The sequence below is a fragment of the Podarcis liolepis genome (genome assembly GCF_965112155.1).
Source record: "Podarcis liolepis genome assembly, chromosome: 17".
NCBI lineage: Eukaryota > Metazoa > Chordata > Lepidosauria > Squamata > Lacertidae > Podarcis > Podarcis liolepis.
The window spans coordinates 39,911,601-39,934,251 of record NC_139571.1 but is presented as its reverse complement, the minus strand read 5'-3'; positions in this window follow the sequence as shown (position 1 = coordinate 39,934,251).

Here is a 22,651-nt window from a genome sequence, read left to right as displayed (position 1 = left end):
TTATTTTTTCACCTTGCCAATTGATTTGAACCCCGATAATTGTCCCTTCTTCATCCTTAAAAATGTTTTAAATTTTTTTAACTGGTTTTAACCAATAGATAATTAAATTGGAGGGCAGTTGGGGGGATGTGTGGCAATAGCTGGGGAGAAGAAGGGGGACCTAATTACAGTGGTTTGGGATAGGGGGAGGTATGGTGTGGGAAGTGGGGCAGGCTGGGTAAGGGGCACACAGCACAGGCAGTTGGTGTCTGTGATGGATGCCAGCCCCTCTTCCAACTTGCAGAATGCCTTGCCTCGGGTCTGTAGCTGTTGCTCCTAAATTCCAGGTCGGCTAGGAGTAAGACCTTGGAGGAAGGCCTTAAATGTCTCAGGGGTGTAATACCTCAAGGATCACCTCTCCTCATGTGAACCGACCTAAACTCTGTGATCGTCACCTGATGCCCATCTTCATTTGCCTCAACAAGAGGTCTGGAGGGTGGGAAAAGAGGAATGGGCCTTTTCTGTGGTGGCTCCCTGTTTGTGGAATGCTCTCCCGCAGAAGGCTCTCCTGGTCCCTTCATTACATATCTTTAGACGCCAGGTGAAAGTGTTTCTCTTCAACCAGGCATTTGGCTGATTAACATTCTGTTGCCCTTAAATGTGTCAATGGAAGGAGGGTTATTGATATGTTTTGTTTTATTATGTATTTTATATTTCCATTTTGTATTCTTATGTTGTGAACTGCCCTGTGATCTTCGGATGAAGGGTGATATACAAATGAGGATGATGATGATGATGATGATGATGATGATAGTAACCTTTTATTGTGCATGATAATGAGGTCTAGTGTTTATTTTGTTTTTGCCACATTCCTCATTCTGAGAGCCCCTTGGGTTCAGTTTTGTTTGGGGAAAAGAGAGAGAGAGAGAGTGAGAAAGGCACCAGGGATTTGCAATGACTTTGCAATAGGTATTTTAATCAGAAATATACTATTAAAAACACGCAAAGTATCCAAGCAGTGAGACACTTCAGAGGCTCCAGTGATTTGGTAGTTCAGCTCCGAAATTAAGTCAGTGGGGGCTTGCTGGTATTTTCTTATTTGGAAATATACAGCAGAAGACAGGTGAGAGTTTAACATTAAACACCATAATATGTCTCTTACCTCTTGGTTCCCCAACAGATTTTTATAGAGAGAGGCAGGACTATAAGTTCCTGTCAGAGATCGACTCAGTGCTCTCCCTCTCCCTCCCCTTTTCCCCTCCGCATTTCTCAGAGTTGGGTTATGACATACACGTCAGTGGCTTGAAATACAGCAAGGTTATTCTCTTCCTGCATTTCAAGGCACATTTTTCTGTTGATGCACAGACCAGAGAAGGGACAGGGATGTTTTCATTTGTTGTTTGGGGAGGGGAGACACAAGAGCGGTGTGTCTCAGTGCTGCTCTCTCACTTACAGAATGCTCTCCCAAGGGAGACATGCCTGGCACCAGCTTGTTGGGGTGTGTGTTTTTCTTCCTCCTGCAAATCTTGTTATCTTTGTATGCCCCACAGATGCTTCAGTCAAGTTGTTAAATTCACCAACACAAAAGAGTTGTTTAAGGAAAGTTGTTTTACTTGGTACACACAAAACACAATATCTATTTATACATATACACTTTATAAAGGTTACATGATGCCTTCTCTCTCTGAGCCCAGAGAGGGCATTTTGCTTCAAAGTCCTTGCTGTGTTAAGGTTCACAGCTAAGTCCAAATTCAGTTTTTTAAGAGCCTTGCAACTGATAAGAGTTTTCTGAGTTCTGATGTTTGACAGTTTTCAACTTCTTTCTTAGACGGTCTCTTCAAAAGGGCTTCCCTCAAATCCACAGTTCCAAAAGATAGCCTTCAAAGATTCCATCTATCATGACCCATACAATAAGGTGTAAACTGTGCCCTTTTATACAGAAAGTTAATTACCAAATGTGCGCAGTAACTCAAATGTGCCCATTTGACTCATAGAGGATTAACCCATTAACTTCCTTCCTTAACACATCTATATCCAATTTTAGGTGCCGGGTGCTGGGCCCCCCATTGTTAGCTTACTCGGTCTATTCCCATTTCAATGCTGCTTGCTCTCTCTGAGGCATTTACTCCCCTGGTGAACTGAGCATTCAAAGAAAGAGGTAGAACCAACTTTTCCACCACACTGTTGGCTCATACAGCAGTCACCCCACGCTGCTGTAGAAATAATTAGGAGAAGGTTAATATCAATATCTGAAATTAAAGCACAGAACAGGGAAGGAACTCCCTTTGACGGAACAAGTGTCGTTAAATTTTGACATAGTAATAAATCATTAAGCAAACAGAGTAAAATGCAGAACAGGGCATACCCAGCAGGAGGTTTTGTGCAAACATCCTTACAATGGCCAGGCAGCCTTGTGCAGGAGAATATCCGGTAGACTGTATCCTCAGTGCATATGTATGCACACACACGCTTACACAGATAGTATTGTTCTTGGGAGGGGATGTCACTTCCATAAGGTCTTGGTGACCCTTAAGATGATGGCTTCATTCAACATTTTAGTTGATGGAGTATCCTTATTGATTTCTGTTTCAGTCTGGGATTCATGAAGATCAGGATAACAGCATGGCCAGAGGAATATGAAGCTAACACATTTAAAATAAGTATGAGTACCCAAACATCTGCAATGCCTATCCAGTAGTTGAGTATGCTCAAAATTTCCATGATAAAGCTAGATATGTAGAGAATGGAGAAAGAAGCCAGGGCTTTGATGGCATTCAGGTGAACTTCTGTGCTGGCATCCCTAGCACAGCTTTGTAGAAGGTTTTTGTGTCTCCACAGAGAAGTTAGTAATAAGATGGACGAGGACAGAAATATCATGAAGGGAAGGAAATTTGGAGCGGTATATAGAAGGGAAACATACCAACAGTCGTTAGACATTTTAATTCTTGAGTCACTGTTATTGCTTGGGAATGATTCAAATAGATTACATTTAGTCATTTTGCTACTGCCTATTACTGCCACAGTGGTGGTGATTGCAGAGAAGCCCACAGTCCCCAGAAGCAGCCAAGGCACCAGCCCAGGGAATCTCCGCTTCATTTGCAGGAAGAGAGGGTGGGAGAAGTTAGCAATTTTTACACAGTACAAGACACTGAGCCAAGTGGCAAACCAAAGGTCAGTAGTAGTAACAAATGTCCAGCTGCTGTAGCCTGCCATTCTTACGTCCGTTGGTCGAACAGCATCCTTGAAAAAGAGGTTGAATATTGCCGACTGTATCACAACTTCATGAAATAGAAATCTGAACAAGCCAAGACAGCTTAGGATCATGTCAGCTGGGGAAAGTTTTCTGCTTCTATGCCAGTCAATGAAGTTAACGATAGCAATAAATCCATTTCCCACCATTCCTATGAGGGTTTCAATTACAAGAAGAATGAAGCCAAACAATTCATATGAGGTTGGCATATTTCTGAGCAGGTAATAAGAGCGTTTCTTCCACTATAATGTTGAATATTAGCCCTGTCTGCTGCCGATGCTTCCCTTTATATGACCAGTGTAGAGCTCAATCTTTCCGCCTTCTATCTATAACAGAAATGCTTGTAGAGAGAGGAAGGAGCTATTTTCAGTTGTTGATTCTCTTCAGATGCAAATCACACCTGGAAGGATTCTATTACTAAATCTGTATCATCTGTTCTGTTGTCATATTTGCAAATTCTACAGAGGTGCTAAATGTCACCTTTGCATCTGGCTTAGGAAGCAGTGATGCATGACTCTTTTTTGATTTGTTGATTTTGAAGAATGTTTGTTCGATAGTGTTACTATTTTTAATCCAGCTGAAAACATATTCATCTAATAATTTAGTATGTTTATTGTGTTTGTGTGGGAGGCTGATTTGATTATTTGGATAATTAAAGCAGGGTGCTTAATTAGCCGGCCAGTAGCAGGAATGTCTAGAATTATATTTCCTAAGGAAAATGGAAACTAGGGGAATTAAACAAAAGGAAGCTGAGTATTTGAATTTGTCATTCTGGACTTTTTCTACAGCTTATTTCTGTAGATGATGATATTAATAAAGTTGGGATAAGTTGATGGAAAAAGAGATTCCAATTTTGACAGCACATTTCTCAGACTTAGGTTGTGACATACACATTAGTGGCTTGAAATGCAGTGAGGTCATTCTCGCCACTGCCTTTCAAGTCACATTTTTCTGCTGATGCACAGACCCAACAGGGGACAGAGATATCTCAAAGTGATGCACTTTGTCGGTCCACACTGGCAACCCTCACAACTCTAATTCAATGGCTGCCTTCTCACATACACATACAGCATACACATCTCACATTAACAGTGTCTCCAGATATGAAGCAAACTCCTCTCCTAGTGCCACCTACTCCATTTGTCATTTGGGGAGGGGAGACACAAGAGCAGTGTTTTTCAGTGCTGCTCTCTCACTTACAGAATGCTCTCCCCAGGGAGGCATGCCTGGCACCAGCTTGTTGGGGTGCGTGTGTTTTTTTTCTGCTGTAAATCTTGCTATCTTTGTATGCCCCACAGATGCTTCAGTCAAGTAGTTAAACTGACTAACACAAAACAGTTGTTTAAGGAAAGTTGTTTTACTTTGTGCACAGAAAACACAAAATCTATTTATACATATACACTTTATAAAGGTTACATGATGCCTTCTCTCTCTGAGCCCAGAGAGGGCATTTTGCTTCAAAGTCCTTGCTGTGTTAAGGTTCACAGCTAGGTCCAAATTCAGTTTTTTCAGAGCCTTGCAACTGATGGAGTTTTCTGAGTTCTGATGTCTGACGGTTTTCCAAGTTCTTTCTTAGGCGATCTCTTCAGAAAGTCTTCACTCAAATCCACAGTTCCAAAAGATAGCTTTCAACAATAACTGTTATTATGACCCACACAGTATGTTGTAAATTGCGCCCTTTTATACAGAAAGTTAATTACCAAATGTGCCCAGTAACTCAAATGTGCCCATTTGACTCATAGAGAATTAACCCATTAACTTCCTTCCTTAACACATCTATATCCAATTTTAGGTGCCAGGTGCTGGGTCCCCCATTTCTACCTTACTCAGTCCATTCCCATTTCAATGCTGCTTGCTCTCTCTGAGGCATTTACTCCACTGGTGAACTGAGCATTCAAAGAAGGAGGTAGAAGCAACTTTTCCACAGCACTGTTGGCTCATACAGCAGCTACCCCACAATTCTGTGTAAATAATTAAGAGAAGGTTAATATCGATATCTGAAATCAAAGCACAGAACAGGGAAGGAACCCCATTTGGCAGAACAATCGTCGTTAAATTTTGACATACTAATAAATCATTAAGCAAACAGAGTAAAATGCAGAAAAGGGGATACCCAGCAGGAAGTTCTCCTGTGCAAACTTCCTTACAATGGCCAGGCAGCCTTTTTTTAAAATATATCTTTATTAGCATTTTCTATAATGAAACAAAAACAAAAATAAACAACCACAACAAAAAAGAAAAAAAGTATAACAAACATACAAAAATATAAAACTTAAAAACAATTAAAAACACATAAAGTTTCAATTACTTATTTGTTTTAACTTATTTCTCAGACCTCCTCACACCTTCCCTTCTTGTATTCCAATTCAAATTATTAGCTCAGCAAATCCTTATTACTTATTTCTCAACTTTAACTTAATAATTTAATTTAACATATTATTTTACTTTTTCTCTTTCATCCATTTCCTCAATTTATTTTTGCTAACCTTATTTTCATTTAATTTAGTTCATTTAAAAAAACCAATTTTACCTTATCCAAACTTAAAGATCCATACTTATACATCAATACTCATTCTTAAAACATTTTTTCTAAAGTCGATCCAAATTCACTTCCACGAATTTCCCAATTTTCATACAAATAACAGAACAAAATAAAAACCAAACAAGTTATAATTATGTACCCTTTGGATTCCCGAACTCCACCCTCCCCTTTCCCAGTTTCAGTCCCCAATAAATGTCTATCAGTCTTAATCTGCTATCAGCCTGGAGATCTCACATCCGAGGCTCTTAATTCTCTCTCAATTCCTCTCTGCCGTTTTTTCTGATAGTCCTTAATATTGAACACCAAATCTCGGAGAAGCTCTGACCCAACGGGATCTATGTTTCTTCCAGCCAGGCCTCCATACTTAAAAGTGGAGCCCAAATCTTGTTTCTTACTCCTTTCAAGTCCAAATGTCCCCAAAGCTCCAACTTCCACCTTAAGCAAGTTTGTAATCCTTAGGTCTTCAGATCTTCACATAAGGAGATCTCTTCATTATTCAATCTCCAATTCAGGCCAGATTTTCCACATCAAGTTTTTATTTTCCTTTGTTGCCATCATGTCTGGCCTCAAGCTCTCCTTTGTCATCTGCAAAATTACAGCTCCTCCACCCTTTTCTTCAGGGACAACATATATCTCCTTCTCCAAATTCTCAAAGCTCTCAAGTTTCTCTTTTTGTCCAATTGAATAGACTTCTTGATTCAAATCCTTATCAAATTCAATAATGTTGTTTACTGTTAAGTCCAGAGTTGTAACATTTGTAGCCAAAACATCAATTTGGCCTTGTAACTTTCCCAAGAGAACAAAAACTCTGTCCAGCTCAGCCTGAATTTTCCCTCCTCCAGCCATTCTTGTAATGTCCCAGAACCCCCTCTAGAGGGATTTTGGTTCCTTGATATTCCTTCCAGTTCAAATCCAAAAATCAAGTTAGTTTGTATCAGCTCTTCCTTGTTTTCAACAAATTGTAGGAAAACTGTAACAAATATAACGAGCAGAAGCAACAGAAACAAAATTCTCTTTTTCTGTCTTGACAGCTAATTTGACAGCTGTCAAACTCTTCAGAACCTCATCAGCAGGCTTTCTCACAGAGCACTCCCGGGTCCGGGGGGTGGCACATCAGCTCCCAAAATTAGTTCTTTATTCTCCAGTAAGATTTCTTAAACTGCCAAACCGTGAAATTAAAGTCTTTTACCAAAAAAGGGGGGGAAAGGGTTCACTCGACCTTAGTTAGCAGGTCCTTGCTTTAAATTATTTACAAGGGGGGGGGGAGGCGGACTTCCTGTTTACACCTTCCCCGATCGTGCCTAATTCATAAAAAATTTCTTTACAATTCCAATTTTCGTACTACTCACGGGTTGTTACTTTAAAGTCCAATTGCTCACAAGAAGAAGTCAGCGCTCTCCGACAACGGCAGTGCGGCTTCACTCCACAGGAGAAGCAGTTGACTCTCAGCACCGCGCCGCTCACCCCGTCCCCATTCCGAAGCCTTTAAAAAGGCTCCTTCGCAGCTCGGGGGCCCGCAAATGGTGCCCGCCGAGTCACCACGCTCACAGGCATCACCGCCTGTGATTTTTGAGGGTCCCCGCGTTGCCGCAGCGGCAAGACCCGATCCTGCGGAGCCGATTCCCTCCGAAGCTCAGAGGGAATCCGCCATTAGCCGATCGCGCTAACCCGGAAGTCACAATGGCCAGGCAGCCTTGTGCAGGAGAATATCCGGTAGACTGTATCCTTAGTGCATATGTATGCACACACACACACACACACACACACACACACACACTCTTACACAGATGGTGTTGTTCTTGCGAGGGGATGTCACTTCCATAAGGTCTTGGTGACCCTTAAGATGAAGGCTTCATCCAACATTTTAGTTGATGGAGTATCCTTATTGATTTCTGTTTCAGTCTGGGATTCATGAAGATCAGGATAACAGCATGGCCAGAGGAATATGAAGCTATCACATTTAAAATAAGTATGAGTGCCCAAGCATCTGTAATGCCTATCCAGTTGTTGAGTATGCCCAGAATTTCCATGAGAAAGCTAGATATGTAGAGAATGAAGAAAGAAGCCAGGGCTTTGATGGCATTCAGGTGAACCTCTGTACTGGCATCCCTAGCACAGCTTTGTAGAAGGTTTTTGTGTCTCCACAGAGAAGTTAGTAATAAGATGGACGAGGACAAAAATATCATGAAGGGAAGGAAATTTGGAGCGGTATATAGAAGGGCAATATACCAACAATCGTTAGGCATTTTAATTCCCGAGTCATTGTTATTGCTTGGGAATGATTCAAATTGATTACATTTAGTCATTTTGCTACTGCCTATTATTGCCACAGTGGTGGTGATTGCAGAGAAGCCCACAGTCCCCAGAAGCAGCCAAGGCACCAGCCCAGGGAATCTCCGCTTCATCTGCAGGAAGAGAGGGTGGGAGAAATTAGCAATTTTTACACAGTACAAAACACTGAGCAAAGCGGCAAACCAAAGGTCAGTAGTAGTAACAAATATCCAGCTGCTGTAGCGTGCCATTTTTACGTCCGTTAATCGAACAGCGTCCAAGAAAAAGAGCCTGAATATTGCCGACTGTATCACAACTTCATGAAATAGAAATCTGAACAAGCCAAGACAGCTCAGGATCATGTCAGCTGGGGAAAGTTTTCTGCTTCTATGCCAGTCAATGAAGTTACCGATAGCAATAAATCCATTTCCCACCATTCCTATGAGGGTTTCAATTACAAGAAGAATGAAGCTGAGCAATTCATATGAGGTTGGCATATTTCTGAGCACGTAATAAGAGCGTTTCTTCCACTATAATGTTGAATATTAGCCCTGTCTGCTGTTGATGCTTCCCTTTATATGACCAGTGTAGAGCTCAATCTTTCCGCCTTTTATCTATAACAGAAATGCTTGTAGAGAGAGGAAGGAGCTATTTTCAGTTGTTGATTCTCTTCAGATGCAAATCACACCTGGAAGGATTCTATTACTAAGTCTGTATCATCTGTCTTGTTGTCATATTTGCAAATTCTACAGAGGTGGTAAATGTCACCTTTGCATCTGGCTTAGGAAACAGTGATGCATGACTCTTTTTTGATTTGCTGATTTTGAAGAAAGTTTATTTGATAGTGTTACTATTTTTAATCCAGCTGAAAACATATTTATCTAATAATTTAGTATGTTTATTGTGTTTGTGTGGGAAGTTGTTTTGATTATTTGGATAATTAAAGCAGGGTGTTGAATTAGCCGGCCAATAGCAGGAATGCCTAGATTTACATTTCCTAAGGAAAATGGTAACTAGGGGAATTAAACATCACGAAGCTGAGTATTGGTATTTGTCAGTCTGGACTTTTTCTACAGCTTATTTCTGTAGATGATGATATTAATAAAGTTGGGATAAGTTGTTGGAAAAAGAGATTCCAATTTTGACAGCACATTTCTCAGACTTAGGTTGTGACATACACATTAGTGGCTTGAAATGCAGTGAGGTCATTCTCGCCACTGCCTTTCAAGTCACATTTTTCTGCTGATGCACAGACCCAACAGGGGACAGAGATATCTCAAAGTGATGCACTTTGTCGGTCCACACTGGCAACCCTCACAACTCTAATTCAATGGCTGCCTTCTGTGCATGCACAACAGCATACACATCTCACAATAACGGTGTCTCCAGACATGAAGAAACTCCTCTCCCTGTGCCACATCCTCCATTTGTCGTTTGGGGAGGGGAGACACAAGAGCAGTGTGTTTCAGTTCTGCTCTCTCACTTAAAGGATGCTCTCCCCAGGGAAGCATGACTGGCACCAGCTTGTTGAGGTGCGTGTGTTTTTTCCTGCTGTAAATCTTGCTATCTTTGTATGCCCCACAGATGCTTTAGTTAAGTGATTAAACTCACCAACACAAAACAATTGTTTTAAGCAAAGTTGTTTTACTTCGTACACACAAAACACATACTCAATTTATACACTTTATACAGGTTTCATGATGCCTTCTCTCTCTGAGCCCAGAGAGGGCCTTTTGCATCAAAGTCCTTGCTGTGTTAAGGTTCACAGCTAAGTCCAAATTCAGTTTTTTAAGAGCCTTGCAACTGATGGAGTTTTCTGAGTTCTGATGTCTGACGGTTTTCCAAGTTCTTTCTTAGGCGATCTCTTCAGAAAGTCTTCACTCAAATCCACAGTTCCAAGAGACAGCCTTCAACAACTCCTGCAGTCTCCTATCAGGACCCACGTGTCATTTTGTAAACTGAGTGCTTTTATACAGACAGTTAATTACCAAATGTGCCCAGTAACAAAGATAAGACAGTCACAAAATGCCTACAGCTGCATTGTGGGGCGTGAGTAATCTCTACTGACTCATAGAAAATTACCCCATTATTTGCCTTCCTTAACACATCTTTATCCAATTTTAGGTGCCAGGTGCTGGGTCCCCCAGTTTTAGCTTACTCGGTTCATTCCCATGTCAATGCTGCTTGCTTTCTCTGAGGCACTTACTCCACTGGTGGGGGAATGGGGAAGGAACCCCCTTTGGCAGAACAATCGTCGTTAAATTTTGACATAATAATAAATCATTAAGCAAAGAGAGTAAAATGCAGAAAAGGGCATACCCAGCAGGAAGTTCTCCTGTGCAAACTTCCTTACAATGGCCAGGCAGTCTTGGTGACCCTTAAGATGATGGCTTCATTCAACATTTTAGTTGAATGAACTTCCTTTCAATGAACTTCCTTTCAATGGCCAGGCAGTCTTGTGCAGGAGAATGTCTGGTAGACTATATCCTCAGTGCATATGTATGCGCGCTCACACACACACACACACTTACACAGATAGTATTGTTCTTGTGAGGGGATGTCACTGTTGGGATACTGCCAGGTAGACAAAGGCCATCATGCCTCCATGTCGATTCCGGACGGTCCATCGATCTCCCGTAGATACAGTATCAGTTAATTAGCGACGCAAGCCTCAGAAATAGCTTGCCACATTCCAGGGCTTGTGCACGCTCTTTCAGCAGAGTTCGCACAGCGAAAGATGAACTCAGGAGAGCATTATTTACAACTTTATTCAGCGTTGGTCAGAACAAAGAAAAAAACATGACTGCTTGCTTCGATGTCCAGGCGCAGAGAGAGAAAACAAAAGCTATATACAAAAACAGAAACATCCTGTGAACAGGAAATAGGCAGGCTGTGACACAACAACCTGCTCCCTTCTTAAGGTGCAACGGAAATATCCTAACAGTCACTTCCATAATGTCTTGGTGACCCTTAAGATGATGGCTTCATTCAACATTTTAGTTGATGGAGTATCCTTATTGATTTCTGTTTCAGTCTGGGATTCATGAAGATCAGGATAACAGCATGGCCAGAGGAATATGAAGCTATCACATTTAAAATAAGTATGAGTGCCCAAGCATCTGTAATGCCTATCCAGTAGAAGAGTATGCTCAAAATTTCCATGAGAAAGCTAGATACATAGAGAATGAGGAAAGAAGCCAGGGCTTTGATGGCATTCTGGTGAACCTCTGTGCTGGCATCCCTAGCACTGCTTTGTAGAAGGTTTTTGTGTCTCCACAGAGAGGTTAGTAATAAGATGGACGAGGACAAAAATATCATGAAGGGAAGTAAATTTGGAGCGGTATATAGAAGGGCAACATACCAACAGTCGTTAGACATTTTAATTTCCGAATCACTGTTATTGCTTGGGAATGATTCAAATAGATTACATTTAGTCATTTTGCTACTGCCTATTACTGCCACAGTGGTGGTGATTGCAGAGAAGCCCACAGTCCCCAGAAGCAGCCAAGGCACCAGCCCAGGGAATCTCCGCTTCATTAGCAGGAAGAGAGGGTGGGAGAAGTTAGCAATTTTTACACAGTACAAGACACTGAGCCAAGTGGCAAACCAAAGGTCAGTAGTAGTAACAAATGTCCAGCCGCTGTAGCCTGCCATTTTTACGTCCGTTAATCGAACAGCGTCCATGAAAAAGAGGTTGAATATTGCCGACTGTATCACAACTTCATGAAATAGAAATCTGAACAAGCCAAGACAGCTCAGGATCATGTCAGCTGGGGAAAGTTTTCTGCTTCTATGCCAGTCAATGAAGTTAACGATAGCAATAAATCCATTTCCCACCATTCCTATGAGGGTTTCAATAACAAGAAGAATGAAGCCGAACAATTCATATGAGGTTGGCATATTTCTGAGCACGTAATATAAGCGTTTCTTCCACTATAATGTTGAATATTAGCCCTGTCAGCTGCTGATGCTTCCCTTTATATGACCAGCGTAGAGCTCAATCTTTCCGCCTTCTATCTATAACAGAAATGCTTGTAGAGAGAGGAAGGAGCTATTTTCAGTTGTTGATTCTCTTCAGATGCAAATCACACCTGGAAGGATTCTATTACTAAGTCTGTATCATCTGTCTTGTTGTCATATTTGCAAATTCTACAGAGGTGCTAAATATCATCTTTGCATCTGGCTTAGCAAACAATGATGCATGACTCTTTTTTTATTTGTTGATTTTGAAGAATGTTTGTTCAACAGTATTACCATTATTAATCAAGCTGAAAACATATTTATCTAATGACTTAATAAGTTTATTGTGTTTGCGAGGGAAGTTGTTTTGATTATTTGGATAATTAAAGCAGGGTGTTTAATTAGCCGGCCAATAGCAGGAATGTCTCGAATTACATTTCCTAAGGAAAATGGAAACTAGGGGAATTAAACATCAGGAAGCTGACTATTGGTATTTGTCAGTCTAGACTTTTTCTACAGATTATTTCTGTAGATGACGACATTAATAAAGTTGGGATAAGTTGATGGAAAAAGAGATTACAGTTTTGACATATTTTAAATTTTTTATCTTAAATGTGACCTTGTAGGCATGTGTGAAATATCTTGACTTCTTAGTACTTTAAAGAAAGATCAGCAGGCTAATCTGGTGTTAGTATTGAACTTTAATGATCACATCCTGTAAAAAAAATGGGTTTCACATATACAATAGAATCAGGGCTTTCCCCCCCTGCCAGACTCAATTCTAAGAGAACAAGGGAAGTGTTAATGGTGAATTCTAGTACCCGGTTTTTTTCTAGAAAGACAATGCTGGATAGAATCTTCTACCAAAGTTAACCTTCGGATTCAGGAAACAAACAAGATAACCACTTAGTCATTTCTCACTAGGTTTGTCCTTTCAACTACAAACTGGACAAGGTTAACAAAACAGCAAACAGACAGGAACTTGTAGGAAATAAACAATGGTACAAAGAAAAAGGCTATAATGGCAATCACTTATGCAAAAATACTCCCTTCGCTTTCATAAAATATGCTGATATTTGTAACTTTGCTGTCTGAAAGCAGCACCTTCATTTCCAACGATATCTTTCCATGGCAATGGCGTCCACCTGAGAGATGCTGGAGCTGAGCTAAGGGTTAAGGGTAAACATACATTCGTAACAGACACATGTCTTAATTCCAGCAAAAGGTTCTAAACCTCCTGATAGTGTGTGTAGAAATACATGGGAGTGCTGAATACAAGTGGGTTCAGGTGCACACCTTGTAAAAGCTGACAGTTTGACTTCAACACAGTAAAGGGAAAGGGACCCCTGACCATTAGGTCCAGTCATAACTGACTCTGGGGTTGTGGCACTCATCTCGCTTTATTGGCTGAGGGAGCTGGCATACAGCTTCCGGGTCTTGTGGCCAGCATGACTAAGCCACTTCTGGCGAACCAGAGCAGCGCACGGAGACGCCGTTTACCTTCTCGCCAGAGTGGTACGTATTTATCTACTTGCACTTTGACGTGCTTTCGAACTGCTAGGTTGGCAGGAGCAGGGACCGAGCAACGGGAGCTCACCCCGTCATGGGGATTCAAACCGCCGACCTTCTGATCGGCAAGTCCTAGGCTCTGTGGTTTAACCCACAGCGCCACCTGCATCCCTAACTTCAACATACTCTATGGTTAATGAAATTATTTTTCTGCTTTTGTGGAGAGGTTTTACAAGATGGTTGAAGTTGGGGAAAGTGCCGAAAACAGGGTTGCAGCTATAATGCAGGAAGAGAGTAAGGCTGAAAGATTAAAGAAGGGAATTTGACCAAAAGAAATGGTCACGCAGGTTGCGCTATCAGAACAGTGATACACAGGTCCTGCTATCAGAAAGCTCGTTATTCACAAATTCAGTTTTCCAAACACAAAGGATTATACCCAAACTTGGTTGGCTGCAGCCATTTCAGGAAGAAATCATTGGGGTGGTTGGGGGAAAGAGAGAGATTTTGACAAATCATGGATCAGAAATGTTTCCATTGGAAATAATGGAAATTGCCAACCTGTGAGGTAAATGCTTGCCTAAGGTACCATTTTCTGGGAATGCATTGTGTTCTGTGATAGGAATTTTATGGTCTTAGATATATGGAAATGTTCATAAATGTACTAACCAAGCACGTACATAGATCAGCACAGGAAGGCCAACCTGGAACCATTTTGATTCCTAAACTGAGCCAATGTTTTCTCTGCAAGGTCAAAGTGGGAAACCTCCCATTGTCTCTTTCCTCACAAATCCTGTCTTAAGGGCACATTTTAGATATGAATAGGGTGTGAGCCTGTGACCTGGCCCAGGAACTAAGTATTTATCATTACAAAAGACTGGCCAGGCTCCCCAGGAAATCCAATCAAGTAACCTGCCAGACAGGAGATAAACAACAACAGGAGAAAAACAATATTCAAATTTCTGTTTTAGACAGCCTTTTCTGTGATGTAGGTGTGATGTATCTGAGGGGTGGTCTTAGGTTACACCCCTTCTGTGATGTATGTATGATGTTTCTGGGGGTGGTCTTGATCTACAGGGTGGGAATTTCAAAAGTCTTTATAAGGCCTTGCACACCATTTTTCTGGGTTCCTCCTCTCTCCTGCGGATGAGGGGAGCACCCTGTTGCAACAGATCAATAAAGATCAAGCTTGCTAGCTGCTTTGCTTCTCAATATTCTCTGGTTGGCCTCTCCTACCAATAGGGAACCTATGTAAGGACTCTATATGGGCTCTTGGATACCCCATAAGGGAAAAGGGCAATTTTTGTTTACAACAGTTCAGCAAGCGGAACCTACATGCACTTGTCACTTTATGCATGAGACTATTAACTATTAACAAAGCAGAGTCTGTATTTAGCCCTTTAAAGATGTTCTAACTGGGCAGTCACTCAAGAAGAATTCCAAGCTGATCTGTATTTGTTTATAAGGGCTTCTGTCCTTAATCTCCTCAAGGCAGGGACAGCATTCCAGTATCACATCAAGAAGTTACATTTATTACGTACACAGCATGAGTGAATGACAGTACACAACAAAGCAGAACAAGGGCTGCCGCATCCCGCTTTGTTTTTATTTCGCAGCCAGAAACAGAAAATGGTTTCAAAGGCTAAGCAAAATAAATAGAAATCGGAATAGCTCAGATATTTGCATCTGTCGTGCTTCTGATGGAAATAAGTGCAGCTTCTCTTCAAATATCTCCACCAACATTATTTGCTTCTTCGCTTGGACCCCCATTCAGCTGTCGCAGAATACTGGCAGTACAACTGGCATACTCGAAGGCACCAGGTAGAAGAGGACCAGTTACCCAAGTAAGGGGGCAAACATGCCGTCTGTCTCTGCCATTTTTCTCCTCATCATCTATGTGTGCCAGTCCCTTGTGGGAACAGCTGCCAGCGCGTTTATTGTAGCAGTGAATCTTGTCAGTTGGGCTAAAGGCATTGCCCTGACTCCTAATGATCAAATCCTGCTCTCACTCGGACTGTCCAGCCTCTGTGTACAGGGCACCTCAGCCACAGGCGTGTTTTCGTTTTTCTGCTTTGGAGAGCTCATCTTCACGGGGTTCTTCATGCTAGTGTTTTGGCTGTTTTTCCTCTTCGGTAACCACAGTAATTTCTGGATTACTACTTCATTATTTGTATACTACAACCTGGAGATGATGAATACCCAACAGCCCTTCTTGCTGTGGATGAAGACAAAGTGCATTAAGTATACGTTTCAGCTAATATGCTTCAGCTTTGGGCTAACTTTTGGGTTTAGTCTGCTGGCAGTTTACCAAGTTTTCCGTAACACGTTTCTTGAAACTTCAGCCAATCTCACCAGCAATCATTCAAAGTCCTTTTCCCGCCCCTACGAGAACATTCCTGGGAAGCTGTTCTTAACTTTAATGGACACTACTTGGCCCCTTGTTGTCACATCCTTCCATTTAATACAACTTCTTCAGGGTATTTGGAAACATGTCCAGAAAATGAAGAGGACCATGACAGGATCTGGAGTATCCAATCTGAGTGCTCACAGAAATGCCAGCAAAACCTTGATGTGCCTCCTGATTCTCTATGTTTTATACTACGTCGCGTGGTGTGTAATTAATTTTAATATTCCACTTTCCAACACTGGGTTTTTCATGTGTGTGGCAGCATTCTCCATCTTATCTTCAGCACAAGCAGTCACCTTTATTGCAAGGAAACCTAAACTCAAGAAACAAGCACTGGGGGTCCTCCAAAATTTCAGATCGCCTGCAGCTAAAGCTCAGGGTCAGTCTACAGGTGACATTTCATGTGTGACTTCTCCCCGGTAAAATATGAGGTGATAGAATTTTTATCACTTCTCCATTAGGGATTTTCTACATAAAATGAGAGCTCCTCAGGAAGGTGTTCAAGAGGAAGGCTTTTTTCCTGCTCCTCCCCCCTTTCCAAGCTATAGAGAAGAGCTAAACTGAAATCTTGCATAAATTCAGCATTTGGGAACACTTCAGAATTAGAATTTGATACTGCTTCAGAAGTTCACATTTGATATAAACTTTTTTAAAAACAACAACACCCTGTTCACATTTGTTGATGTTTTGTTTAGGGTAATATCCTCAACTATCAATTAGCCAACTGCAATATTTTAAAAGTGTATTTTGTTGAGTTGTATTAAATTACCAAAGAATCTTAAGGCACCTTAATGGCTACTACGTTTAATATGGCATTTGTTAGTCTTAGTTGTTCTGTTTTTGCTGCAAGAGACCAACACGGTTTACCCGCCTGGAAAATCTTATCAAATTATGTTACATAGTTTCGGTAATAAAGAAATGTCATATTTATAAATGTAGGTACTTTGTTTTGTCAACAATAAATAAAAGGCATCTAAATTGGAACAATCTTTTTGTATCTGTGTCTTCTCTCTGGCGTCTAATATAGTTGATTGGTTTGATGTTACGGCATTTCCATATAGTTTGCTTTCCAGTTCAGTTACTGATGGCAGAGAGAGAAATATCAAATGCTTAGCACAATCTATTTAGGCTGCAGTTTTATAGATAGGTAGATATAGATATAATTAGTTTATGAAAACTGACACATATTTTATATAATTTTATTGTAATTTTATAATTATAAAGGCTGTTTGGAGGATCAGTGGATTTTCTTTGTCCTCTCTGAAGGCTATTTTCAATAGGAATGGCTTGGGAAAACAGGGTGTTTTTATTTTTCTGGAGAGTTATGGGAATGGGCCACAACAATACAGAAAAAATTATTTGGGGCACTGTTTTCTGCTTCCATTGCCATTGCTTTCTTATTATGGGCATTGTGGCCATTGGTGCAAATTGGGCATGAATGGAGAGGGCAAAGAACTGGTGGTTCTTTGGTGGTGACAGTAGAATAGAATTGGGACCAATTACCTTGCCCTTGTTCCCCACACCAAATGGGCACTGCACTCATGTGCTATGTTTTCAAGACATGCCCAAAGCCCGTGGAGATGATAAATATTCAAATCCTGCTTTTCCGAAATGAGATCTTTAGGGCAGTTATAACGGGAAGATAAAATAAAGAAAATAAGGACTCATTTTAGTGTAATTAGCCACAACACACACTGGTGATTTAACGAAAAAATAATTAATGGCTTGTGGATGAACAACTTCACTTACTCTCTGTTAACAAAGCCCACTGCAGCTTCTTATTACGGTTGGCTTCATAGCATTGTGGAAAAGTTGTTTCCTTAATTGAACCCTTTGTGACTTGTTACAAATATACCTGAGAAATTCTCTGTGCGACATTTGTGCCGCATTTAATGAAGTAAGATGCACTAATGAACTACATCAGAAGTTTAGTTTGAAAACTAGGATGTGTCGCTAATAGACACATTTTGCCTTGAATATCTATTGTACAGTGGTACCTCATGTTACATATGCTTCAGGTTACAGACTCCGCCAACCCAGAAATAGTACCTCTGGTTAAGAACTTTGCTTCAGGATGAGAACAGAAATTGCGTAGCGGCGGCACAGCAGCAGCAGGAGGCCCCATTAGCTAAAGTGGTGCTTCAGGTTAAGAACAGTTTCAGGTTAAGAATTGACCTCCGGAATGAATTAAGTACTTAACCTGACGTACCACTGTAAACAGTTGCCATTTTTCAAAAAGTAAGAATGCGTTATCGAGCTTTTTTTTAGGAAGACCCCAAAAATGTTGAGCCATGTTATCTTCAGTTGTGTTCATGTAGAGTAACTCTGAAGCACTGTCCCCATTCCTTCTTCATGCAGGGAAGCTCTCTTTGATGTAACTTGATGGTACTGATGTATTAAATCATCTTCTCACCAATGGCTGACCTAAGGCATCATCAGTGTCGGTCCACTGCAATATTTGCCCCATATCACATTCAATCCGTAATACAGTTCAATCCATTATACAGAGTTCTCAGGGTCTACTTACTCTGCCTGGTGTTTAACACCCACCCAATACTGAATCGGATTAGGGTCATTAGTTATGAGCTTCCTTGGCAAATGTTAAAAAATGAAAGCAATTTAAAAATCTAAATAGTATTGCAAAAGTTGGGTGCCTCCCCCTCTCTCTGCTGAGTGGTGGCACACCCCAGGTCTTTGTTCCTTTGGAGACATGGCGGAGACTGTCATAGTTTTAAGAAATATGGTTTATTCACCTATTTACACCTTCAGCCTACATGGAGGGAGTCCAGATCTTACAGCACGGTCATTTCAAGAGGGGCTTGTCTGCCACAGCAGTGCAGCCCGCCTTCAGCCAGCCAGCCCAAGATGGATCCCAGTCTTTTTCTTCCTTCTTCTTCTTCCCAGCAACGTTTGCTCAACATCTTGTCACCACTCCTGATGCTGTGGCCCCTGACTGGCTGCTTGGGTGGCCACACACCTTACTTTATGGAGGACAGTCCTCTGTTTGAAAGGCTGATAAGTCTTCATCCAGTTAAAAGATGAAACCACAAGAAGGGAGAGCAGGGACAGCCCAACCATTAGGCAAAATGAGGACACCACCAATGTCCAAGAAAGACTCAACTCAGCTACTGTACATGGAATGGGAGGAGAGCACAGTCTTGTCATTGGTCTCAGGCAGCAAAATGTCTTAGACCAGGCCTCAGCAGGGGCCTTAATGGAGTTGCCCACCAGCTGTTATTAGAGAGTGGACTGCCAGCTGGACCAAGCAGATAACTAATGCCTCTCTTAGAGCAGGAGTGCTCCCAGGCCTTTGAAATAATCAGGCAGTAAGACTACTTCTTTAAAAAATCCTTCTTGGACCAGAAGACTTGGCAGGGCAGGGGGGACACACTATAGGCTGGTCGCAAATGGTCCCAAGGTTCTTGAGTGAGTAGTTGCTAACCAGCTATTGACATTCTTGAATAAGACTGATTTTCTAAGCATTTTAATCAGCATACAGGTATGATTGGTACTGAGACTGCCTTGGTCACCCTATATGATGAGCTATGTTGGAGGAGGAGTGTGTGTCTGGTGCCCCTCCCCAAAAAAGCTCAACAACATTTCTGTCCGGATTTTCACTGTATGAAATATGGCAACCTTGTTCTGGGAGATAATCTGAGTTGGGAGTAGGAGATACGGCTTTGCAGTCACCTCCTGGAGGTGGTTCTTGAGAGCTACTGCATGGCCCTGTGGAGCTCCAGTGTTATTCTCTGGGCTGTTTCACGTGTACATGAAACCACTGACTAGGGTCATTTGACATTTGGGGGTGTGACATAGCAGCCAACTCCAGGCATTGCGGCGGTGGGCACCCACAATCCTGAGGGCGAGATGGTGCCCCTAGAGTGTGATGTCAACAGTTTGATGTTGACATGCTACTCTGCTTCTCCTTTACAGCCCAAGCAAGTATAGTGGTGGATGTTCCAGATTAGTGCCTGGTCCTGGTGATGGACTGGATGAGAGTCAACAAACTGAAGGTCAATCCAGATAAGACAAAGTCATTGTTACTGGTCAGTTCTGCTGTCTAGATGAGTGGATTGTGTCCAGTTCTGGATGGATTACACTCCTCTTGAAGGAGCGCATTTAAAGCACGTTCATTCCCTCAATGAATTCTGGGCACTGTAGTTCAACCCTCAAAAAATTACATTTCCCAGAAATCCTTAACCAAGGGCCCAGAATTCTTTTAAACGTGCTTTATAGGTATAGAGCAGAGCCACACAACTACACACTGCGGCCAACACACTAGCGTGTCACAACACACAGTTTGGAAAGCTCTGTTATAGAGTGTAGGCAGCCTAAATTACAAGCTATGTACAGTTTATGAATAGTTTTTTTTAAAAAAAAAACAACCACCCACAAATATTTTAAGGGGAAAACTATGTATGTATGTATGTATGTATGTATGTATGTATGTATGTATGTATGTATTTATCCACCCCAATGTTACTTTACACTTCCTCTTAGAACATAGTACATAGTACAGTGGTACCACAGGTTACAGACGCTTCAGGTTACAGACTCTGCTAGCCCAGAAATAGTACCTCGGGTTAAGAACTTTGCTTCAGGATGAGAACAGAAATCGTATTCTGGTGGCGCGGCGGCAGTGGGAGGCCCCATTAGCTAAAGTGGTTAAGAACAGTTTCAGGTTAAGAACGGACCTCCAAAACGAGTTAAGTTCTTAACCCGAGGTACCACTGTATGCTCTTTTACTTCCACAAATGTATGAGATAGGTTAGGTTGAAAAAGAGTAATTTGATGAAAGACTCTCTGTTAGTTTCATGGCTAAGATAGTGTTTATTATATTTGTGAGTTGAGGACCCGCCACCTGCTTAGAGAAAAAAAGACACAAGGAAACATGTATTTTAGGTTAATGGGCTAAATATGGCCACAACTTTATTGGTTACAGCATGTGAGTGGTATTGTTGTTGTTGTTGTTTTGAAGATAACCTTTATTGGTTTTATGATTACATACTATACATATACACATTAATTTACATTTACATTTACTCCTAAGAGCTGACTTCCCTTCTTCCGGCTTTTTAATGTCATCTCTAAGTTTTTGGCATTATCTTTATCGATTTTGTATATTGTTGTTCTTCTTTCAACTTTATCCGTACAGTGTCTATATACAAATAAATATTTCTGTATGTACACGTCTTGTTTGTCTATATTCATTTACAGGTACAATTAGTTACCTTCATTGTATTTTACGTTTTAATTCATATTGTCATTAACATCCAATAAAGTTTCTTTTAATTCCCATTATGAGGTCTACTGATTTCACTGTTTCCCCTTATCCTATGTATAACATAAATTTCCCCTATTCTTTTCGAAATGTTTCATCGCCCTGTTGTCAAATTTCCCCCGTTAATTTGGCTATTTCCACATATTCCATGACCTTGTACTGCCACTCTTCTACTGTTGGCAATTGTTGTTGTTTCCACACCAGAGCCAGCAGTAACCTCGCCGCTATTGTTGCATATAGGAACAATTTCTAATCTTTCTTATCAATAGGACCAGGTGCGTAGCCTGGGAGTCATTTTGGACTCACAGCTGTCCATGGAGGCGCAGGTAAATTCTGTATCCAGGGCAGCTGTCTACCAACTCCACCTGGTACGCAGGCTGAGACCCTACCTCCCCGCGGACTGTCTGGCCAGAGTGGTGCATGCTCTAGTTATCTCCCGCTTGGACTACTGCAATGCGCTCTACGTGGGGCTACCTTTGAAGGTGACTCGGAAACTACAGCTAATCCAGAATGCGGCAGCTAGACTGGTGACTGGGGGCGGCCGCCGAGACCACATAACACCGGTCTTGAAAGACCTACATTGGCTCCCAGTACGTTTCCGAGCACAATTCAAAGTGCTGGTGTTGACCTTTAAAGCCCTAAACAGCTTCGGCCCAGTATACCTGAAGGAGCGTCTCCACCCCCATCGTTCTGCCCGGACACTGAGGTCCAGCACCGAGGGCCTTCTGGCGGTTCCCTCATTGCGAGAAGCGAAGCTACAGGGAACCAGGCAGAGGGCCTTTTCGGTGGTGGCGCCCGCCCTGTGGAATGCCCTCCCATCGGATGTCAAGGTAATGGACAACTACCTGACATTCAGAAGACATCTTAAGGCGGCCCTATTCAGGGAAGCTTTTAATGTATGATATTTTAGTGTTTTTTGGTTTCTGTGGAAGCCGCCCAGAGTGGCTGGGGAAACCCAGCCAGATGGGCGGGGTACAAATAATAAATTATTATTATTATTATTATTATTATTATTATTATTATTATTATTATTATTATTATTATATCCTCTCCCACCATTCCTATTTGTTGATGCAAATGCAACTGGAAGCTTCCCCTGATGTCACCGGGGTCGTGCCAAGGCCCTAGCCACCAGCAGTGCATCGGATAGGATCCACAACCGCTGGATCCCTTTAATGGAATACCCAAAAGGTGAGGGGTAGGTGATGGCCACAACCTCCCCTCCAACACACCACACATATTCCAATGCCTAACCGCCAACACCAGAAAAGTTGTGACGATTTGCTATGAGGTAGGTGAAAAACCAAGAGGCTGGTGCCAATTTGCCAAATGGAAAAAATTCCTACCAGGCCCCTTGGGCAACCAAGGCAAAGGCATTTGTCCTTTTTTCAAGCATTCGTTGATTTATCTTTATAAACATTTATGCACATGGATCTGCTTACATAAGTTGTGTTG